At 38.9% G+C, this 22,331-nt stretch overlaps 1 protein-coding gene across 2 annotated transcripts in view; it reads right to left on the bottom strand.

Annotated features, from left to right (window-relative positions):
* The window catches only part of ATG7 (autophagy related 7), a 2,350,184-nt gene that overhangs the window by 1,386,200 nt on the left and 941,653 nt on the right, over window positions 1-22,331 (bottom strand). The window lies entirely within an intron of this gene.

Below are 22,331 nucleotides of genomic sequence, written 5' to 3'. Positions count from 1 at the left end.
CCATACAAATTATATCCTTGTATTTCTGAGTACCTTATTTTCCTTGCCAGTGACTCTTAATTTAAAGAAAATAAAATGTAAAGAGGACATAACTGCCTGGTTCCTATGCTCAAACATGTAAGAGGAACTGCCCCACTTTACTTCTTGCCTCTGATCCTTCATATATCCTTTTAATTAACCTTATTATTGTAAAGAACTGTATGTCATTTGTATATCAAACTGATTTGTACAGATGCCTGTGTTGAAAGTGCATTTGTAAAGCTGCTTGGTCCTGCTGGACAGAAAAGAAATACATATGTATGCCAGACTGTATTGTAATGTTGAAATGAATATATTGTAACAGAGGATGCTAAAAGAGAAGATGTTAATAGCAGTCCAGCTAACTTTAAACAATTAAATTGCCTATTTAGGCCATACAGACTATACCTTACAGTTATGATTGCAGCCAGAGATACAATGTCTGTGAAAACCATACGTCTCAACCTCTTAGAGCAAAAAATCTGGACAAAGCCTAAAATGATGGAGGGACAAATAGGGATGGATTTCAAATATTGCTGTTACAAACTTAGAAAATTGATAATTTAATAGGTTTTGCATCAGCATGAATTTTCTGAAGGATGTGGAGTCTTAAACTTAAATGTTTGTCATTATTTAATGACTTTAATCATCAGTTATATTCTATAAAAGTACAGATTTTAGGAGGAACACACCAAAAATATGAGGCAAAAATCGGGGCATTCTGTGAAAAGCTGTAAAATTGAGAGGTATGAAACCAGTACTAGGAATCCTACTGTATTGTCCTTAGGGGTTAAATAATTGTTACCCTGGAAGGGTGGAAGTTTTGAAATGGTTTTATAGCTTCCAGAAGCTATAACACCTCCCAACAAAGCTCTATATGTGTGTATGGGAATACATATGTGCTAAATTCTGGTTCAGTTTCTTGTAAAGCGGGTTAGTGTGGGAACCAGAAGTCATATGATCAGATGTATATGATGTCATTCTGTAATCAAGCATTGAAATGATATTTTAATAATAGACAAGATAGAAGTCTCAGGACAGTCTGTTATTGAAACCTGACCAAGAAGGAAGACCTCTCACTCACTTCACCTTGCCTTGCTTTAGTAAGTAACTGAGGAATAGCAACTCTTTAGATCAGTCAGGAAAATGTAGTGAGATTAACCAAGTACTGTTTTTCTGTATCTGTGTGAATGTATCCATCTGTGTTATTTTTAATACTGCCAGTGATTGAAACTCTGGTATTTACTGTAAATAGATATTTATTATTTTCACATTCTTTATTATTTATTGTTAAATATATTTAAACTTTTCATTGTGGCAGGTCTTTTACAGAATATTTTAACCTTTGAGATTACTAATATTTATCTGGTGACAATGTGGGCACTCTTGAAAGCCTTGCTGCACTGCACAAACACTACCATTTGTATTAATATTAATTTTACTCAGTATAATTGTGTACAATTGTAAGAGCCTTAGAGTAGATTGCTTTGGAGTGTTCTGGTGGCAGTATGTACCTTATAGTCTGGGCAGAGGGGTCATAGCTAGTTAATCTGTGCCAGCCTTTCCCAGGTGTGTGTGTGTGTGTGTGTGTGTGTGTGTGTGTGTGTGTGTGTGTGTGTGTAGTTCAAATCTCAAAGAGTGTGTGCGTCATCTACTTGGAGCAGGGACACACAACACTGGTTTCACAGAGAGGGTGGTGTAAGGCTTGGGTTTGGAGCACTCGGCTGAGGACTAAACTCTACAGCTGTGTCAGTGGGGAGTCTTATTTGGGGGCCTGGAGAGAGAGTGAGGGAAACTCAGCCCCAGGATTGAGTGTGCTCTTAAGGGAAATTGTGCTTGGTGCAGAGAGCTGCATCTGGAAATACTGTGTGTATCTATTTTTGTAAGAAGTGAACGTCCCTCTCCAAAGACAGTGGTGAGGATTAAGGCTCCTTGATTACTGTCCCACAGCAGGGACGTCACACCCAGCATTTTATCTCAATTTTTACTGGTGCATCATCAGAAAGAGTTACTGGATGTTTAACACACCTTTCAATTAAATGCACATGTTCCTGTGAAACATAATTTATATCTATCCTAGCTCTGTTAATGTACCTTGGGGAATAATAATTAAATTATGTCCAAGTTCCTAATACTGATTTCAAATCTTCCATCCCAAATACTTTCATAAATTTCTTCAGAAATCTATCCTCTTTTGTTGTATTGGTCCCTTAAGATCCCCCTGATAAACTGTCACTATTGCAAATCAAACTCCACTCCTTACCTATAAATAGTATTCCTCTGCTGAAATCTAATTACTTCTCCCCAATTTTTCTTATAATAGCAGTTTACTGTGGAATATAAATACATGCTATTGTAATCCTCCTCCCTTGACAATACCCCCTTACTACCACAAATCTATCATTTTTCTCTATCTTCCTTCTCATCTATCACTATTGGAGCCCCTCTAGCAATTGCTATAATTACTCCCTTTCACCTCTGTCCCTGATATTCTGCTGAATATCCATGCTGAGTTCTTCTCTTTGTCAAATTAACATGTTCATTTCTTTCCAAATGGGTATCCTCCAGCATTGTCATCAGCATTCTGCATTTCTTAATATAATTCAATACTCTTTCCTTTTCATCTATATCTGTAAGGCCATTCACATTCCAGGATAATATGGACAGCATAGCCATCATGATAAAAACCTATTGTTCCCACGTATTATACAGCTTTTTTTTTTTTTTTTTTTGAATTTGTTTCCAGTTTCTGCTACATATAAATAAATATATATATATATATATATATATATATTTATATATATATATATATATATATATATATATATATATATACACACACACACACAACACTGTTTGGCAAGCTGATCTTCTGTACATATGCTTCTCATCTCTATTTGAACCTATGTCACATTTTCAAGATCATTCTATTGAAAACTCTCAAACAAAAAATTAAATCCAAAACACCTCCATCCCCTATTAACTTGAAACAAACACACAAAACTATGCACATCTTCAAAACACAAAATTTAACCAAGGGAACAATTGCCTCAAATTGACAGCTGCACCTAAAGGCATAAGGTTAGCCATGATAAATCGCATGCTACAGCCTATATTCTCACTTACAATTATTGCTGACAGTTCTTTTCTTATCTCTATTCCCAATTCCAGATATGAAAATACGGCTTGCATGCTTTCAGAAAACATAACCTTTTGCCCCAAGAATTAGTGCACTGGCTATCTTTACATAAACCTAAATTGTACACTGTTTTATTAACTGCACTACAGTATTAAGGCTGCTAGGAAGGTTATCTCTTATTCAATTCCCATAATTTCAAACTGAGTTTTTTTCTCTGAACTAATTCCCACTGTACCTTTACATTTGCATTTCCCCAGCAAAAAATACTCAGAATTCTGAAGATTAACTGCTTACACCTTTAGACAGTTTGTCTCCATGGAAATGTACTCACCGAGTCTTTGTGAATTTCAGTCAGGAAAAAATGCAAAGCTACCCTCAGCTGCAGACATCTTGACTCCACTGAACATATGTCAGTGGAGATCAAACAAGCTAGTATCTTTGCAGTTGTAAGAAGCTTAGCATTTTCATGACTTTCTTCATTGTCTTATTTTTAAAGCTTACATATTTACAGAGATACCTTTTTATAGCTTAAGCCAATGGTAGTCTAGACACTCAGTTCTACATATAGTATAATCAATGCACTTTTACACATCACCCCAACCCCACCAGCCCAAGATCACAGAATGCTAACATTAAACTTGTGTTTGGCTAACATTTTTTCTCTTGTTATACTGTAAAACCTGTATTTTTTATGACTGAAAAAGTAGTTGTTTACTTTAATACCTATAACATATAAAACAGTCAGTGAAAAGACTCCCCCACATTTAAAATGCATGACTACACACTACAGAAAATTGTTTTACTGTATATAACATGCAGTTTTTATCATGAAAAGTTTGATACAAATACTATTAAAAACAGAAACTCATTTACTTACATGTAGTTCCCCCCTTTTAGTGCCCTTCTAAACATTAATGATATAAACCAGGGTATATGCTTTACGGTCCACTCACAAGTTTAACAAAGTCAACAAAAGTCCAGTGTTTTTCAGCCACTTTTTCTTGCAAAACAATATTTCACAAAAGTGATAAGATGCTTTATAGTCTTCCATTTATTCCCTAATTTCAGGGTTGTTGGTCTTCTTCTTCATCTCCAACACCAGATTCTGATTTAAGTCCATGGTAACTGCTGATTCTTCTAGTCAATGCCTGTGCTTTTTTCTCTCAAGTATTTTTCTCTGGAACATTGTAAATGGTTTTGATGGCAAAATCTCTCTATGAACATTACATCCAGAAGAAATAGAGGGAGAGCCTTCTTCTGCTTGCTGACTCTTTTTTTGTGGGATAAACATTTCTATTTCCTCCTTAGACTGTTCTGTTTCAAAAAATGACTGTGATACTCCAGGAAGAAACACTTTGAAGACAGCTAGATATAGCAGCTTGAATGTCACACCTGCCTCTTGAAATTCCTTGATTGCTGGGATAAATTTGCTTTTTTTCTGCCTGGTATACAGTAAATAATCATTTTCTACAAACACTGTACTGTCTCTAGTTTTACTACTTTGTCCTTCTGCAACAATTTTGTTTTAGGGTCAACTTTTTCTGCTGGAATGATTGCATATTTACTAATATAGGTCTTGTGAGCTTTTTTGTGGCCAGGATTGGAGCATACACTCAATGTACCCTTTCAATTAACAAATGCTGTTGTGGAACACTAATGCAGTTGCTTATTTGTGCTTTCATAAAATTAATAGTCTGTTCCTTCCAGTTTCTCCATCACAGCAGAAAATCTCAGGTTTTCTCTGTGTGTTCTGTCCACTAACTCTACAATTTCTATACAGTTCTAGAGAAACCTCATATTCAGCCAGCTTTTTCTTCATGTCATCTGATTTTTGAAGTTTTATTAGTTCATCTGAATGGCTAGTTAAAATTTCTCCTATTTTTTTCTCAGCCTTTTGTTGTTTGAATTGATATATTGCTTCAATGTTCCATTTATTTCAATTACATCTAAGAACATTTGATTTTTTTCCTCTAAATCACAAGAAGCTATCTCATGAGCCAAAGCTGAAGATTAAACTGCTTTTTGCTGAACATCTGCAGAATCCTTCCCAAACAGTGTTTTTTCTTCACCTTCAAGTTTTCCAAATTTCTTCTTTGCTGGCATCCAGGTAGTGTGTTTACTACTAGTAACTGCATTTTACTAAAAAAAAACATTTTCAATGACACTGCTTTTTCTCACACTGGGAAAGCTAAAGTTATGCTGTTGATCAGTGTGTAGCCATCTTGAAATATGTAAATGTTACTGGAGAAAGTATTTTACATCCAAAATATATATTTAGTAATTATTTAAAGTCAACACACACTCGCTCCCACAGAAACAGATACACACAAACATTTAGAAGCAGTGCGGTTTTAAAAAGACATGATTAAACTTAATGAATAATGCCAGGCATTAAAAGTTTCTTACTTCCAAACCTCTCAACTGTACATATTTTCAAAGAATGTCTAGATGTTGACCTTTTCTTTTTTTTTCTTTTTTAATTTCTGTCTGTTCTTCATAAAATTTGTGGTTTGCTACAAATAATTAGGAGCTGAAGCCACTAACTAATAACATATATTTCAGATTCAGACTTCCTTTCCTTCAGAAAATGCATGCTAAAACAAATCTTGTTGTTCTAACAACGTTCTATCTTTACAACAGCAACATTTAAAATCTAAATCTGCCTCTATTTTAGAGCCTTTCTTCCCCTTATTTTAGGATTTATCTAAATATTTTAACCTTAGAGGTTGAGAGGTATGCATACCTCTTAAATGATGCTGCCAGTGCTTGATCGCTCAACCACTCTCTCTCACCCGCACATACCCATTTCCATTTTCCTACAAGCCAAGTATGCATACTCTCAGATATACACATAAGCACACTTTTCTATTTGTTTAAATAATCAGTTACTTTTATTTGACATGAGCTAAACAGCAAAAATGCTGCTTAGCAAGTTTAAAATAATGGCTTAGTCTCACTCTCACTTTCATGCATGCATAGACTCACAAACACACGCTTTTCATTTTTTTTTTTAATTCACTATTTATTACATTTTTATGATTGCTAAGCAGCAAAAGCATGGATTAACAAGCATAAAATAATAACAACCGTATTAGCTTTCGTACTGTTTGTGCTTCACAGTACCTTAATATGATGCCAAAAAGTGGCAGAAATCTTTTTCAATGGGCATTACCTGTACATTAACACCCTTTTGGAAAACGTTCATTCTCCAGTCAGGGTGCTGAAGTATAGTTTGCCCATTCTCTAAATTCAAATAACAAGGTTAAGATATTCCAACCTTCAAGAAGCCTGACTGACAAAACCCTATCTTGACCTTCATAACCTAATGTTGACATTTTTTATTTTATCAAAATTAGTTTTGAAGGCAACTAATTACTAACTTCAGAAAGTAAGGAGACTCTTACTGCATAACATTTGAAGGTGTCTTGTAATGTAATCGGTCATGTTTTTTTCTACTACTGATACTTGCTAAATTTCCTTATCCAGAGTTCACTTCCCCAGAGATGCATTCCAGGCCAAATGGAGCCACATCAGAGACTGCCATAAAAGGCAGGCAGTGTTTACCTCTAAAATAACCTATAAGAGACAGAATATAATGACAATTCCTGAAGGTTTTCTCAGTTGTTGACATTTTGGAACTTAATTATTTTTCTAGTAAGGAATAGGTTTACACTTCTATTTGATCCTTTTGGCTTGTTTGAAGGCAATAAAACATATCAATGTTTTCAATAATCGGTCCAATGAGTGAGGTCAATGATATTCCTCTAGATATGACCTTTAAAATTAAATGTGCTAGAAAATATGTTGTTCTGACTTTGATAAATAAACATTATAGATGCAGATCTACCACAGCTAATTCTGATGTACTCTAGGCAGAAATCCCTGACAAAATGAGAATGTTTTTTAAGGTAACAGAAGCTTTCCCTTCTCAATCTCCAATACAATAGTATAAAAGTACTTGTATTAGATGAATGCTGCCTTATCAGTGATATTTCTGAAAAGCCCTGAAATGGCTAAGTAAACAGCAAGAGAGAGACAAGTGCAGACCATAATTCAAACAAAGTTTGCTTAGATCATTTCAAGTTTTAGTGCTTAATAAAAAAGTTTGAAGTAGAACTACTGAAAAGACACTGTTTCATGTGAAATAAAGATTAAAATAAGCGGTTCCTGAAAAATGTTCAGGATGTTTGCTAGTAGTCTGAAGTAGATGTATTACATAGATCTTTTACTGTAGCTCTAAGTGCAGCAGAACATTTAGAAGGAATATACAGGCAGGACACTGATGTTCTTGTTGTAGCTGTTGGAATTACCACACATGGTGATGAATTCTCACGTGATAGGAGGCTAGTGTGTGCAAATGTTCTAGAATACATGACAGTACACTGAGACAGCACTGTCTCCAGATATGGCATGGCTGTGATTGCATCTGAAGATGGAAGTAAATAAGGGATGTCACTTCAATATCTGCTTTGTGTGACTTCAACCATGTTCTGGATATGGTACACCTATCTACTGAACAGTAAAGGCATTCAGGTATAAAATGAGTGACATTTTGTCACATAAGCATTGAGCATTAGTATAAGCTATTGTAAGAGGGGTAGCAAGGGCTCATGGAAGATACTTCAGGTCTATGAGATGCTGTTAGGGATGATAGGCGCCATGGTTTGTGTGGATAACAGCACTGCTTCTTAGTGGTTTTGGCTCTGTGAACAAGAAAAATATAGGATTTTCATTGACTTTCTATTGAGATGTCAGCACTCGAAATGCCGAGTGCCGAAAGCCAAAAAAAAAACAGACTGAAACACAGAGAAGTTATTTTTCTTTTTTTATTGATGTTTGCTTACTGGGAAAGTCCATTGGGTCAGAATGAGTCCATTTTCAGTGGAGGGCTAGGGAGAAAAATATCAATCTCACAAAAACAAAGTTTCAAAAGTAGAAACATTTGAGAAGCAAAATCCAGAGTAACAGGAAAACAAAATCAGCAAATCAGTTAGTAACATATATACAGTTTAAGATGAAACAAAATTCACAGTTTCAAAAGTAGTCATAAGCATCTAAATTCTATGTCACTTATAAGAGGTTTAACAATAAAATACAGATAAGTACAGAAGAAATACAATGTTTCATCGAAAATCCAATATGCAGTAGATAAAAGTGAGTTAAAATTTATTTACAAGAATTTCCTGAAAGGAAGTTCTCACTTCAATAGATTAGCATTAATGTAGCTAGGTAGACTGAAGTGAAACATAAAAAGCAAGAGAGAAGAGTAAATTTGAGAGCTGGGCACATATAGGACCAGGAATGGGTCTGAAGAGTAGAGAAATCAGGGAATGGCATAATGTGGATTAGAAGGCCCAGTAGAGCAATTACATATCCAATTGGAGAAAAGGTACTTTTGTAGAGCAGTTTTAAAGCTAGAGGGACATCATTCCCTGCAAATAGAAGACGGAAGGTTATTCCATAATTTGGCTATGGTCCAAGAGTATAGAAGCTTTCCTGCTGGTAAAATGGGTTTATGAATGTGGAGTAAGTGTTGGTGTTCTGATCGTAGTAATCTAGAGGGAGTGCAAAGGGTCAGCAAGGAGCTAAGGGCTGGGCAGTCTTATGGATTATGAATTAGTTTATGTGTGGTAGTAAGCTAAAGGAGTACTAAGTAGTGGAGGAATTCAAACCACTGAAGTTTCCTTAATGCTATGCAGTGGTGGGAAGAATGGTGATTATTTGTAGTGAATTTGGCAATCTTATTAAAACAGGATTCTAGCTTTATTTTTGTAGCAGACTGCAAATTAATTAACAAAGTTGCACCATAGGTTAAGGAAGGTAGTAAATAAGAGAATGCTAGTGCTTGTTTGGTTGGTAAGGAGAGAAATATATTATGCCTGTATAACAGTCCTACTTTTTTATGTGCTTTATTTATTAGACTGGATTTGCAGATCGAATTTTAGGTCTTCGTCGATTATGACTCCTAACAGCTTAGTACTGGCTACTAATTCAGTTTTTGTGGAGTTTGATGAGAATATATTGAAGTCTACTTTGCTGAAGGACGCATTTCTTTTGGGGATAAACAACTTAAGTTTGTTTTTTTATGGAGCCAGGATTCCACAGTAAAGAAGGCAGCTTGTGTATTTTGTACTGCAGTGGTGGTGCTGCGGTAGCGTTGTCACCTCACAATAAGACGTTGTCCTGTTCGATTCTCAGCTAAAGCATCTTCTGTGTGGAGACATGCATGAATGGGTGTACCTTCGTTGAAGGTTGTGCATCAGAGCTGGCAACTCGGCACATAAAAATCTACTGCCAACCATTAGTAGACCAGAGTTCCGCTGTGGCGACCCCTAACTGGGAAAAGCCGAAAGACACAACAACAACGTGATGGGATTGGGAGCAGAGCAGACTATAGATTGAATCTCAAAAATAGCTATTTTTCCTTACAAATTACAGTTGTGTACACTTACCATAAATGTAGACGTTCGAGTGTATTCACTGTTGCAGTCATCACACTTGGGTTATCCTGCCAGCGATAGCCCTCAGTCGGCCCAAATACCAGAGGCTTAGTATTTCTGCGTCGGCTGCTGTCGCTCCAGGACATAAAATCAGGCAGCCAATGCCATTATATCAGTTTTTCTTGCCCCAACTGTCAGGAGCTCCCAAATAGGGAGCTAGGTTATGGTGGAAGAACACCACCAGTAGAAAGTAAATACCAAAAATTCCCTGTAGAAAAGAGAGAGAGAGAGACAAGGGGGAATGGAGGGTGGGAAACCAGGACTGCAACAGTGAATATCCTCGAACATCTACATTTATGGTACGTGTACACAACTGTACTGTTCTTCATGTTTCACTGTTGCAGTCATCACATTTGGGTTGATTCCCAAAGCTGAAGAAAAGGGTGGAGACAGTCAAGAAGACTGGGGGCTGGCTAGGATGCCCTGCAAGACTGCGGTGGCAAAGCCTGCCCTGGATTTGGAGAAGACAGGCAGGTGGTAATGCTTGACGAAGGTATGAACAGAAGTCCATGTTGCAGTCTCAAGGATGTCCCTGGTGGGGACCCCTCTGAGAAAAGCTGCAGCGGTGGAGATTGCCCTGGTGGAATGCGTCCTGACCCCCTTTGGGGGCAGTTTCCCATGCTGTTTGCAGCAGAAATGGATGCAGTGTGCTATCCATTTGGAGATTGCTTGTTTGGATATGGCCTTGCCCTCTGCCCCCGCTGTGAAGCTGACTAGTAATTGGTCAGTTTTTCTAAAAAATTTAGTCCTATCCAGATATAATCTGAGCTGTCTGTACACATCTAGAGAGTGCAGAATCCTTTCCCCCTTGTTTTGTGGGTTAGGGAAAAAGGTGGTTAAATGAATGGATTGGTTGAGAGCCACACTGGACACCACTTTAGGCATGAAGGATGGGTTATTCCTGAGGGAGACCCTGTCAGCATGGAAAATGATGAAGGTCTCTACAGCCATAAGTGCTTGTAGCTCTGTAACTCTTCTAGCTGAAGTGATGGCCAGAAGCAAGGCTGTTTTCCAAGAGAGGAATTTTAACTCTGATGAAGCTGCAGGTTGAAAGGGGGAGTAGGGTGAGCTTTTCCAACACAAAGTTAAGGTCCCAAGATGGGATAGTAGCTCTTCTGGGTGGCCTTAAATTGTTAGCTCCCCTTAGGAACTGTTTGATGAGCGGGCGTGAGAAGAGAGGTGGCTCTGTGCTGTAATGAGCAGAGATGGCAGAGGCATGAATTTTAATAGAAGAGAAGGATAGACCCCTGTGTAGTAGGTCTGCTAGGTAATCCAGGATGAGAGGTAGGGAGGGCTGTGCTGTTTCTGCTCCCTTAGCCTGGATCGAGGTGCAAAACCTTTTCCACTTGTCAGCACTGGCTTTTCTATTGCTGGGGTGTCTGGCCTCATGTATAACATCTAGGACTTGTTTGCTTAGGCTGGCAGCTTGTGGAGAGGTCAGGGAATAAGCCAGGCTGCCAGGTTGAGGGCCTGCAATTGGGGATGCATGAATTCTCCATTCTTCTGGGTCAGGAGTGTTGGGTCTGAGGTAGGTGCCATGGTGGCAGGGGTGAGAGGCTGCGCAGCAGTGGGCACCAGTGCTTGCATGGCCAGTCTGAGGCAATCAGGATTGCCCTTGGTTTTTCCTCCCTTATTTTGAGCAGTACCCTTGAAATAAGTGGTAGAGGGGAAATGCATAGACTGAGAGGTTTACCCATTGGTAGGAAAGAGCATCTATTTTCCAGGCCTCGCTGTGAGTTTCTCCGGTGCAGAATTTGTTGAGCTGATGATTTGGGGTGGGAGGAAAAGCAAAGAGGTCCACCTTCAGGGTGCCCCATTTCTGGGTTCTGTGGTCCAGCTGCCACTCATGTGGGTCTAGCAGGTTTCCTCTTAAGTTGTCTGCCAGAGAGTTTAGGGATCCTGGCAGGAATTGTGCTAGCAGGTGTATTTACATGGCTGAGGCAATGTGTCAAAGGGTCATGGCGAGCCTGCAGAGAGGATAAGAGTGAGTCTCTCCCCTGCTTGTTGATATACCACATTACTGTGGTGTTGTCTGTTTTGATCAGTAGAGGCCCCGGGGAGAATAGGGGTCTGAAAGCTGTCAGGGCGTGCTGAACAGCTAGCATCTCTTTTTGGTTGATGTGTAGATGTATTTGATTTGGGTTCCAATGGCCCTGAATGCACCTGCTGTCTAGGTTCGCACCCCAGGCATAGTCTGTTGCATCTGTGGTGAGGGTCTGGGCAGCGTGGGGCTGTGAGAAGGGAAGTCCCTTGTAGTGGTTGCATGCTGCTGCGCACCAAAGAAAATCTTTCCTTAGACAGGGTATCATAGGTATGATAGATTCCAGGTCTTGAGAGTGTTAACATCAAAGGCTTTTTAGGTACCATTGTAGTTTCCTCATATGCAGTCTGGCATATGGAATGAGTAGAATGCAGGAGGCCATGAACCCTAGAGGTTGCAGGATTTTCCTTGCAGATAACTGGGTTCTGGTGGCTAGTTGAGAGAAGTAGACTGTCAGGTAGGCTTGTTTTTCTGGAGTAAAGAATGCCAGCTTTGATGCTGTGTCCAGACTTGCTCCCAGGAATACAATTTTTTGTGTGGGGACTAGTTTTGATTTCTTTTCATTGATAGTATACCCCAGGGAGGTCAGCAGGTCCTTTACAAAGGTCAAGTGCTGTAACAGCTTTTCCGGTCTGCCTGAATCAGGTAATCGTCTAAGTAGGGGTACATTTGAATATTTATTTGTCTGCAAAAAGCAATGGCTGGAGCCAGGCATTTTGTGGTAACTCTGGGAGCAGTGGATAAGCCAAAGGGAAGCGCAAAGAACTGAAAGTTCATAGATCCTTCCCAGAACTGTAGATATTTTCTGCAAGATTCCCTGACTGGGATGTGTAGGTAGGCCTCTTTTAGGTCTAAGGTGGCTAACCAAGCATCCTTGGAAAGCATAGGAAGAAGCTGCTTGAGGGTGAGCATTCTGAATTTTGGTATCACCAAAAAGGTGTTTAAAATGGATAGATTGAGGATTGGGTGCCAGGTGCCCTCTTTTCTGGGTACCAGGAAGAGTCTGGAATAGAAACCTTGGCCTATCTGGTCTGCAGGAACATGCTGTATTGCCCTCATAGAGAGCAGGGAAAGGACTTGCTTTTTGGCCTCTGCCCACTGGTTTGGAGGAAGATCTGGGAGCCCTTTTGGGTTGGCAAAGTGTGGAAATAAAATATGTATCCCTAGGACACTATGTTGTGGACCCATTGGTTGTTGGTAATAGAGGCCCAGTTGTTTGCATGGAAGGGGGGTTTTCCTCCTAGGGGCACAAGCAGGTGGGCAGAGGTAAGGGGTGGAGGTGTAAAGTCATTGTGAGTTCTTACCATAAGGGGGTGGCTTAGCACTCCCTGTTTTTGAAGAGGAGAAACTTCATTGCTTAGATCTCTTCATTCCCTGGACTGCTGTCTGGGGGGGGGTCTGTTTTCCCTGGGTATGGGCTGAGCTGGCCTGGAGGAGGCTGGAAAGGACCAGTGCTTGGAGGGGCAATGCCTACTGAACCTCGGAGGCTGAACCTGTAAAACGTCTTTAACTGTCTGGATAGATTTAGATTATTCTTCTATCTTTTTTAAGACCTATTTTGGCTTGGTGCCAAACAAATTGTCTTTGTTCAATGTTGCATCCAATAATTTTGATTTGACATGGTCTGGCAAGGTCTGTTCCTTAAGCCAAGCATGCCTTCTAAGGACAGAACCAGTGACTGCTGCCCTGCAAGATGCTTCTAGGGCATCAAAGCCACACTGCAAGGTGTGCTTAGTAACTTGGCTTGCAGAATGTATAAGCTCCTGTAATTCTTTATTTTCTGCACAAGCAGGAAAGGAAGATATTTTTTGTTTGAGGAGTTCCATGGTATGCTGCCGATATTTCAGCATGTGGAAATGAATATTTAGTGCTTTAATAGCAAGAGTTGCAGAGGTGTATACATCTGTCTAAAGCTCGGGAACCCCTGTCTGAGGGAGTGGGATTCTTAGCTGACATTGCTTTAATTCCTTTAGGTCCTTGGGAGATGACATCTGGGTCAGCAGAAGGATTTTTGAAAAGGAATTTGTGAGAGTCAGGGACTCTGTAGTACCTGTCAGGTTTCCTGGGAGCAGGAGGAAGGGTGTCAGGAGTCAAACTGGATTCTATAAAAAAATCATCCGCAACATCCAAGACAGGAAGAATGGTTAAAGGTCTGTGCTGTGGTAAATCTAAGAATTCCCTGAGTCTCTTCTTTGACTGAGGATAGTTCTGACATTTCCATTGGAAATACTCCCTTAAAGTATGTAGGGTTTCACCGAAAGAAAAATCCTTGGGTGGAGAGACAGAAGGAATGTATTTCTCTGCATCAGAATTCTCATAAGCAGAGAGGGGTTGCATGTCTTCATATTCAGAAGCATCAGAGTCATCGGACTCCTGCACAGATAAAACTACTGGGGACAAGTCTTTTCTTTTGGAAGGGGTATCCTGGCTTCCCCTAATAAGCCTAATAAGGTCTTCCGCCATTTTAAGCATTTGAGATTGAGGCATGGAAGCAGGTGCCTGTGCTTCGGTTGTCGGTTTTTTGGGCATAGTTTGCAGCCTGGGCCTTAGAAACTCGTTAGTTTTAGAAAGAAATGAAGATGGGAAAGAAGTCAGCAGCTTGTGTCGAGTATCGGTAGTGCAAAGAACTTCCTCGGAAGCCAGTGCCTGATCAGCGGCTCCGGACCCATCCAAGGTAGAGACATCCACAGGATCCTTAGTCGAAGAGTCTTGCGGCATACCAGACTCCGAAAGGGTCTCGGTAGCGGCCTGCGCATCCACAGAAGCGGCCATCAGGGGCTGCGAAAGTACCTCACTGAGGACCGGAGAACTGATGACCAGCTTTACGGAAGCGTCACTGGCAGTTTTGGACCTGTGCGGTCTGTCTCTGTCTTTATCCTTATGTTTTTTTTCAAAAGATCGGTAGTTGGAAGGCTTAACGAAGCCATATCGGAATTCGAGGACTGAGAGCAAAAATATCTAGGTACAATAAAGGCCCAATGATGTATAGTTCTGGCGTTGAGGAAAGCACAAAAGCGACAGCGAGGGATGTCGTGGTCTGGGTCTAAACAGGTGACATAGTAAGAATGGAAGTCTCGGTGTGGTATTTGCTTTCCACAGACAAGACAATTGTTAATTTTTTCTGACATCGGTTAGAGCAAGAAAAAAAGGATCCCCAAAGGGGTACTTAGCTTTAGAAGACGTCAACTTCAGTTCAGACCTAAAACGCAGGTAGCGGCCAACCGGCACTCATGCAAACTGCTTCTGCTTTGGGCTCCTCAGCAAGAATTACTGATGTAATGGTGTTGTGTGCCTGATTTTATACAACTGACGACCTGATGTCAGTCCTGGAGCGACAGCAACCAACTCAGAAATACTAAGCCTCTGGTATTCGGGCCAACTGAGGTCTACCCCTGGCAGGCTAACCCAAATGTGATGACTGCAACAGTGAAACATGAAGAACATCTTCTTTTTGCAGGGTGGGGGTGGGGGCAAGCCCCCCATGCACCCTCTACACATCCTAAACTTATATATACCAATTCCAAGATTGCCATACCTTGGAGAAAAGGGAATATTCTGAGAAATGGCATATTAGGACTTAGTATATGCAAGTCCAATCTTTTGGCCATTCAGTCTCTGCATATCAGGACTCACTGTAGGGAGTCCTGACATTAAAGATGGTTAGCATTTCGGCTGTTGTTTGAACCAAGTGAATTGCTGAGATAACTTCTTGTTGGTCGGACCTCCTTGTCTTTCTGGCGTTATTGGTGTTTGCTGTTCTTGGTTCCTAGTGTGTTTACATGGAAGGCGAGGCTTTTCCGGTCGATGTGGGAGTCTTATTACAGCAAATTCATGAGCAGTTGAGAGAGCATTCGGTACTTATTCACAAATTAATGGACAAGGACGTTAGATCTTGCCAAGTAGATATAGGGGACAGTTTGGGTTTACCCCTTACGCAGGTTACACCCAGGTCTTCACCTGCTGATGATGGTGCCACTGGCTCTTTAAGTAAAGGGAATTCAGTACGGAGTGATGCATGCAACAGTGAGTCATGGAGAACTAACTGTTACACTTTCAACGTGGTACGAGCACCTAAGGTTGATTTACCGCAACACGATATCAAATCTATGAAGGACATGTTGAAGTTATTTGAGATGAAATTGTTCAAACTTAAAAGAACACAATTGGAAAACAGTTACTTAACCAGGAACATTGAATTGGGTATGGTACCAAAGGGGTTACGCCTTTGGAGGTATCCGAACGGGTGTGATGCTGATGAACTTATGCTTAAAGAACTACACAAATTATTCAACAACACTGGATTAAGTTTAATGGATATCATGGTCAAACATAATAACATTAAAATTGAAGGTCTGTTAACGGAATTGGATGTCTTAAATCATAGCATCAGTAAGGACCTTCTGTTTGACCAATATTACATGAACTATGTTCACATCATCAAGGATGTAGAACACAGTTGTGAAATAATATTTCAGAAGAACAACAACAAAATTCAGAGGGACATTAAAAGATATGAAACTGGGCAAATTTACCCCAAATCTAAACCATTTGACCGTTGCCATGGTAAAGACAACAAAAGGGTGCATGAGAGACACATGGAGGAAGTGGAAGACGTCACTTCCTGTTGCGAACATGATGACCACAGCGAAACCCGTACGCTTAATGGTAGCCCCACAGATGATGGGTTGCGGCGTTCGGATAGACTTAAGAATCAGGGTCATGTATTGGAAGGAGGTGATCATGGTAACATGGGGGTTCGACCTAAAAAGGATTTTTTATTCGACAGAAATCAAAGGAATGGTTGGAAAACGCGCAAACAATAAAAGGTATTTTGACACCTACGACGGAAAGTAAGTTTAATTATCACATGGACTTAGAGTACAAAACTACAGGTACTGAGATTTCTGTACATTCGGAAGGAGTTGTTAAGCATCTTCAGATGTATCGCACATTAGTACTGATTGTGTTTTGGACTATCAAACACGAACTTTGACATCATTTCATTGTGGTTTTAATGTTGATTTGGATGTCACACAGATTATTGACAATAACTCAATTAACGGGTTGGCTTCCAAGGAGCACGATGTTGCTAATGAATTATTGGTTGTGGAGCCAAGTGTTTGTTTGTGTGACAATACTGATTGTAATTCAGAGGTTAATGATAGTCTTTTTGTTAATTCTTATAAGAACAGTTTGTTTTTGCAGTCTTTGCATGATAACGCAGAGGACGATATTTTAATGAATCTTAGTATGCATGAGTATCTTAATGATGATGGTGTGTTGGCCTATCCCAATGGTAATAGTAATGTCATATTGGAGTTAGGATCCAATAATAATGTGTGTTGTGAAGACGCTTCTCATCAAGTCACCTCTTCAACACGGGATGATAATTATTCTTATGTTGATTTTTTTATTAATTTGGATCCTGAAGCATATTTTGACGAAGTAAAGGTGGATGAAATGGTTAGACACAATTTGTCCAATGACAATCATTATGACGACGATAATACTGTTCTGAATGTTTTGAATAGTGAGTTTTTAAGTAATCCCATCATCACTACCAACAGCCAGGGTGACTTTAAACTTTTTAATTATTCTAAGGTTCCTATGGATAGTCAACATGTTAATCTTTTTTCAAGGGGTTTCAGTTTTGTCCCGTGTGGGAAAGGGAACTTAGTTGATTCCATTTTGGACCTAAAGTTGTTTGCCCGTAAATTAAACTTAAAAGTTTTATTTGACAACAGCCCTGGTAATGAGGATGGGCTTATTAATGGTAATTTTACCAAGCCCAGTGTTTTTAATCCCCCAATGAATGAGAAAGTGGCTATTTTTGAAAAGTTAAGTGAAATTGACATTAGGAAATTTCACAAATCTTATAAACAACCTATACACACAAACATGTCCAAAGACGAACAAGCTATACTCAGGGACATACGTGGGTTTAAAGACATTAGAATAATGAAACCCGATAAGGGCAACGGTGTGGTTATTACCGACAAAAGTTACTATATTTCTTAAATGACAACTATGTTGCTTGGTGACTCTTACATTGAAGTAAGTTTAAATGAAATTAATATTGCCCATAAAAAAATAGACATATTACTTGAGGACATGTTGTTTCAAGGGGAAATCTCTGAGATAGAATATAATTTCTTGAATAATGAACATCCTGTCATTAGTGGGGTATTTGGTATACCCAAAATACATAAAGGGTTGAACAATTTGCAGTTTTGACCGACAGTGGATGGGAAAAGGAGCAAAACTTGCTTCATTAGTCAATTTTTGGACCACCACTTTAAAATGGGTATGTCAAAATTTCCCTATATTACCAAGGATTCATGGGACTTTTTAGGAAAAATGAAAGAATTTGATATGAAGGACAGTTATTGTTTTGTAACGGTGGATGTCTGTAATCTATTTACAGCTATTCCACATGATATTGGTTTAATATGGCTTGAGGAACAACTTTTTGAGACTAAGGTCTATGATCAAGATAGGATTAATACACTAGTTAATTTAATGGACATTGTATTGCACAATAATTTTTTATTTTATGAAGGTAATTATTACCAACAGGTAGACGGAGTGGCCATGGGGGCAGCATGTGCCCCCATGTATGCCAATCTCATTATGACTTATTGGGAAGATAATTACATGTTTAAAAGTGAATTTTATCAGCACATTAAAACATATTCAAGGTACCTGGATGATATTTTTATTATCTGGGATGAAGATCATAGGGCATTGAATTTATTTTTTGAGTACATTAACAACACTGTACGCTTCTTAAAGTTTACTCATGAAACTAGTTATGAAGTTATTACGTATCTAGATGTTAAATTATCTTATGATAATGTTAATGGTGAATTAAAATCGACCATACACAGGAAACCAACCTTTTCCAATTCCTATCTTCATTTTGAGAGTTGGCACCCTGACCATCAGAAAAAGGCCATTGTTAAGGGGCAGATGGTCAGGGTGGCCAGAATGGTGAGTGACGATGATGAATTTGTCAAGGAATTGGTTCACATGTCATCTATGTTTTATAACAGGGGGTATCCCAAACATTTGTGTGAAGAAATTTTTCATGAAGTGACACACAAAAGACACATAGGGAAATATCCAGCTATATTACATCATGGTTTTTCATGTGACAGAATTGATTCTAACAATTCAGGGGTCAAACCGGTTTTTAATAAAATACCGTTGTATATTTCTACATTTAATGATTCCTTTGAAGTCATTAAAACTATTATTGATAGGAATTGGGAGGTTTTGACCAGAGACAATACTATGGGACACTTATTTCAGGGGTAATTAAACTTTGTCTACAGGAAAGATTTGTCCTTTAAGGACTTCTTTGAAAAAGAAATTAATTTCAGTAGGGAACAATCTAATAGACCTGTTGGCAATTTTAAATGTGGGAGGTGTACAGTGTGTACCCATATATATTGTACAGGCAACAAATTTGTTGTGAATTCTCACAGTATTAAGATTAATGGTCACTTTAATTGTTATACATCCAATGTTGTTTATCTTGCATTATGTCAGGATTGCAAAACATTTTATGTTGGCAAAACCAGTAGACATTTTAGGGATAGGGTGAAAGATCACCTGCTGGATATGCAACATTTGAAAACAACTAACGCTCTTGCCAGACACACACAGACTAATGTTAACCACAAGTTTAAATTTTGTATCATCCAACACATTGATTATGATCCACAGGGTAGGATCACTAAATATGATTTGGACGTTAGTGAATTGAGATGGCAGATATGTTTGGATGCTTATAATCGACCAGGTTTAAACGAATTTTGCACCATTAAGCCCATTTTAAGGCTTAATAGGATTATGGGCAAATAATTAATTCCAAGATCTAAAACATACTATATACAATTCCTTTGTTGTTTTGTTTCTGGTCTTTTTCAGCTGCTTGGAAATTTTACAATTTAATTTTGTCAAACAGCCACTATTAATTACACTGGTTAAGGGTTACTATTTATTTGACTTAATAGAACATTATCAATTTTATACTATTCATGATATTTATTTCAATTACTGTATTTATGTTAATATACAATCAATAATTATTATATATTTAACGTCAAAATGACATTTATTAATTAATAACTTTTTAGTTTGGTTTAAGAAGTGTATTTTTAGTTAATTTGTTTTTAAGCAATTTGGTTTATGTATTAATATGGTCATTATTCACTATCACTTTAAGTAAGTGTTAGTATTCTTGATAATTTGTAAGAGATTATTAATTGTATTAAGTGGGGTGTAACCTTGTGTATTTAAGTGTTTAGTTGTCAATAGGATATGTATTCTGATGAAGTTCGTTCACACGGACGAAACCTAGGTAAATTCGTTTTGGGTCGGTGCAATAAACTTGTTTTTTTATCCATCGCTGTGTTGGGGTCATTTTGGTACACAGTATTTGCACAGCGTGGACTTTGGCTGTTGTTTGAACCAAGTGAATTGCTGAGATAACTTCTTGTTGGTCGGACCCTCCTTGTCTTTCTGGCGTTATTAGCATTTCCATTTGATGTTCTAAATGGACTGGTGGGCTTGAATGGGTAAGAGGAACGATTATGGTAAAACAGATGCAGATTCTGTCTTTAAGGATATAATAAGCAGATACTGTTTTAACAGGTGATATTTGTAAGTGTCTGGTGTCCACTGATGTTTAAAAGTGTGTGTACCTATTAAAGGGCAGTGCACTACTACACTTGACTGAAGAAGTGCTGGTGCAGTGTTTGGTTAATGGTTATTGATTTTATAATGGTACACAAGCCAGAAGCTGTAATGCAGAGCATAATATGTACTGCTATAATGGTGAAATAAATGTGTGCACTTGGTGGCCCTCTGAGTACGATTTTATTACTTGCAATTTTCTGAATGGGAAATGCTAAGGTAGGTATGAAACACAGTTAAAACACAGAAAACCCAACCCTCTGAGTGGACAGGTGGTTAGGCCCTTACAAAGTGTGCTTCTGCTTGAAGAGAACAATCTCCTTGGATAAGGGCATGGCACAATAACATGTTTTGCCTCCTACTACATACTTTTTGTACGCAGGTATTCATTGCACAGATGACCAGTGGTGGCAAGCAGCCCTGACAGTAATCAGCAGTGCTTGGCACAAGCCATGCATTTCAAATATGACTGGAGAAGTAAGTCAAAGTCAGCGTATGCTCCTATAATACAAAACAGAAATGGGCACTGCTGTGTAATATATGGACAGTTGCAGAGTTTAAAAAAAAACATGGAAATAAATCACTGACCTGTACAAAACAGTAAATCAGAATTCAAAATACATAACCTAATGGAAGCAATTTCACTCAATTAATGTATAGGATATCTTCAGGTCTATAACAGATGGTATAAGCAGAAATAAAACAAAAGCAGAAGAAAGCAGTGACTGTGAATAGTAACTTCATGATTCAGCCATAGCTGGCCTTAAGCATAGTCCAACTAGGTGGCCTCCTTGGGGGCCGCTCTAGCAGGGCACTTTGCCAGTACTTATTTGTTTATTTGTTGTAGTAAAGAAATGGTTGGTGTAGGTAGACCAAGATGGGGGCACATGGTGGTGTGTGTGTGTGTGTGTGTGTGGGGGGGGGGGTGCTGTGCAGCCTTTTTGCCTACAGCACCAGTTGACCAAAGGACGGCCCTGCAGTCAGTCAAATGGTTACGCTCAGACAATTGTCTGTACTGCACAGTACATGCAGCTCATGGCTTACAGAAACGCACTTTGGGAGGTGCGGCAGTGGATGTTCATTGCGGAATAAATTAACTACTTTCACCTATAAGTAAGGATTTCTTTTACTTCCAAGCTGTTAGTCACCAATGACTGACAGGAGGACTGCAGTATCTTGGATATTAACAAGTAAACCTTTAAGGTACACATTCTAAAGAGTAAGCAACATTCTGCTGTGAAGTGTAATTCCTTATTTTCTAACTAAGCTGATCTGGAGACCCTCCACTTATGTTAGCTCATCTACCTTTGCAAGGCTGCATCTAGAGAGAAGATTCCCAGTTATGAAGCCATGAACACTGGTTTTGTTATTGCTGCTGTTTTCACTGAAGGCCATGTCTTGTTGCTGCTGCTGCTGTTATTACTGAAGCCTGGTTTCTTATTACTCAGGTTGAGTCATTTAAGGTGCTAGGGCTTGACATCTGCTACACAAGTGACAGCAACCCTCAGTCATGAAAGGGTCACTTCAGTGAATTTAAGTACTTGCTTTAAACCCAAGGCCTTGTCATTGTAAATCCTTGAAAGTCCAGAAACTTCTCACTAACACAAGAACAAATTCCTTTCCTTGTATGAAATGGACAGCATTAGCATAACAGCACTTCTCTACAGATTCACTCATCATGTTATGTAAGCCAGCTTGAAAGAAATATGTGCAAGGACACTGAGTGTTTATACAAGGAAATATGTGACCTTCACTGCTGAATTAAAAACTAACCTAAAGAAAAAGGACATCTGGAAATGTTGCAAGATCTCCTAACCCGATTCATAACATTTGTTAACATTTAATGTACTGAACTGTGTAGTGTCCCCAATCACTGTTATGGACATTTGTGTTAAACATTTTTTGTTGTTCTGAGTTGTGACAGAAAAAAAGA

Source organism: Protopterus annectens, chromosome 7.part0 (assembly GCF_019279795.1).
Source record: "Protopterus annectens isolate FY-2018-M chromosome 7.part0, PAN1.0, whole genome shotgun sequence".
Classification (NCBI taxonomy): Eukaryota; Metazoa; Chordata; order Ceratodontiformes; family Protopteridae; genus Protopterus; species Protopterus annectens.
This window is presented reverse-complemented; position numbering and strand designations above follow the sequence as displayed.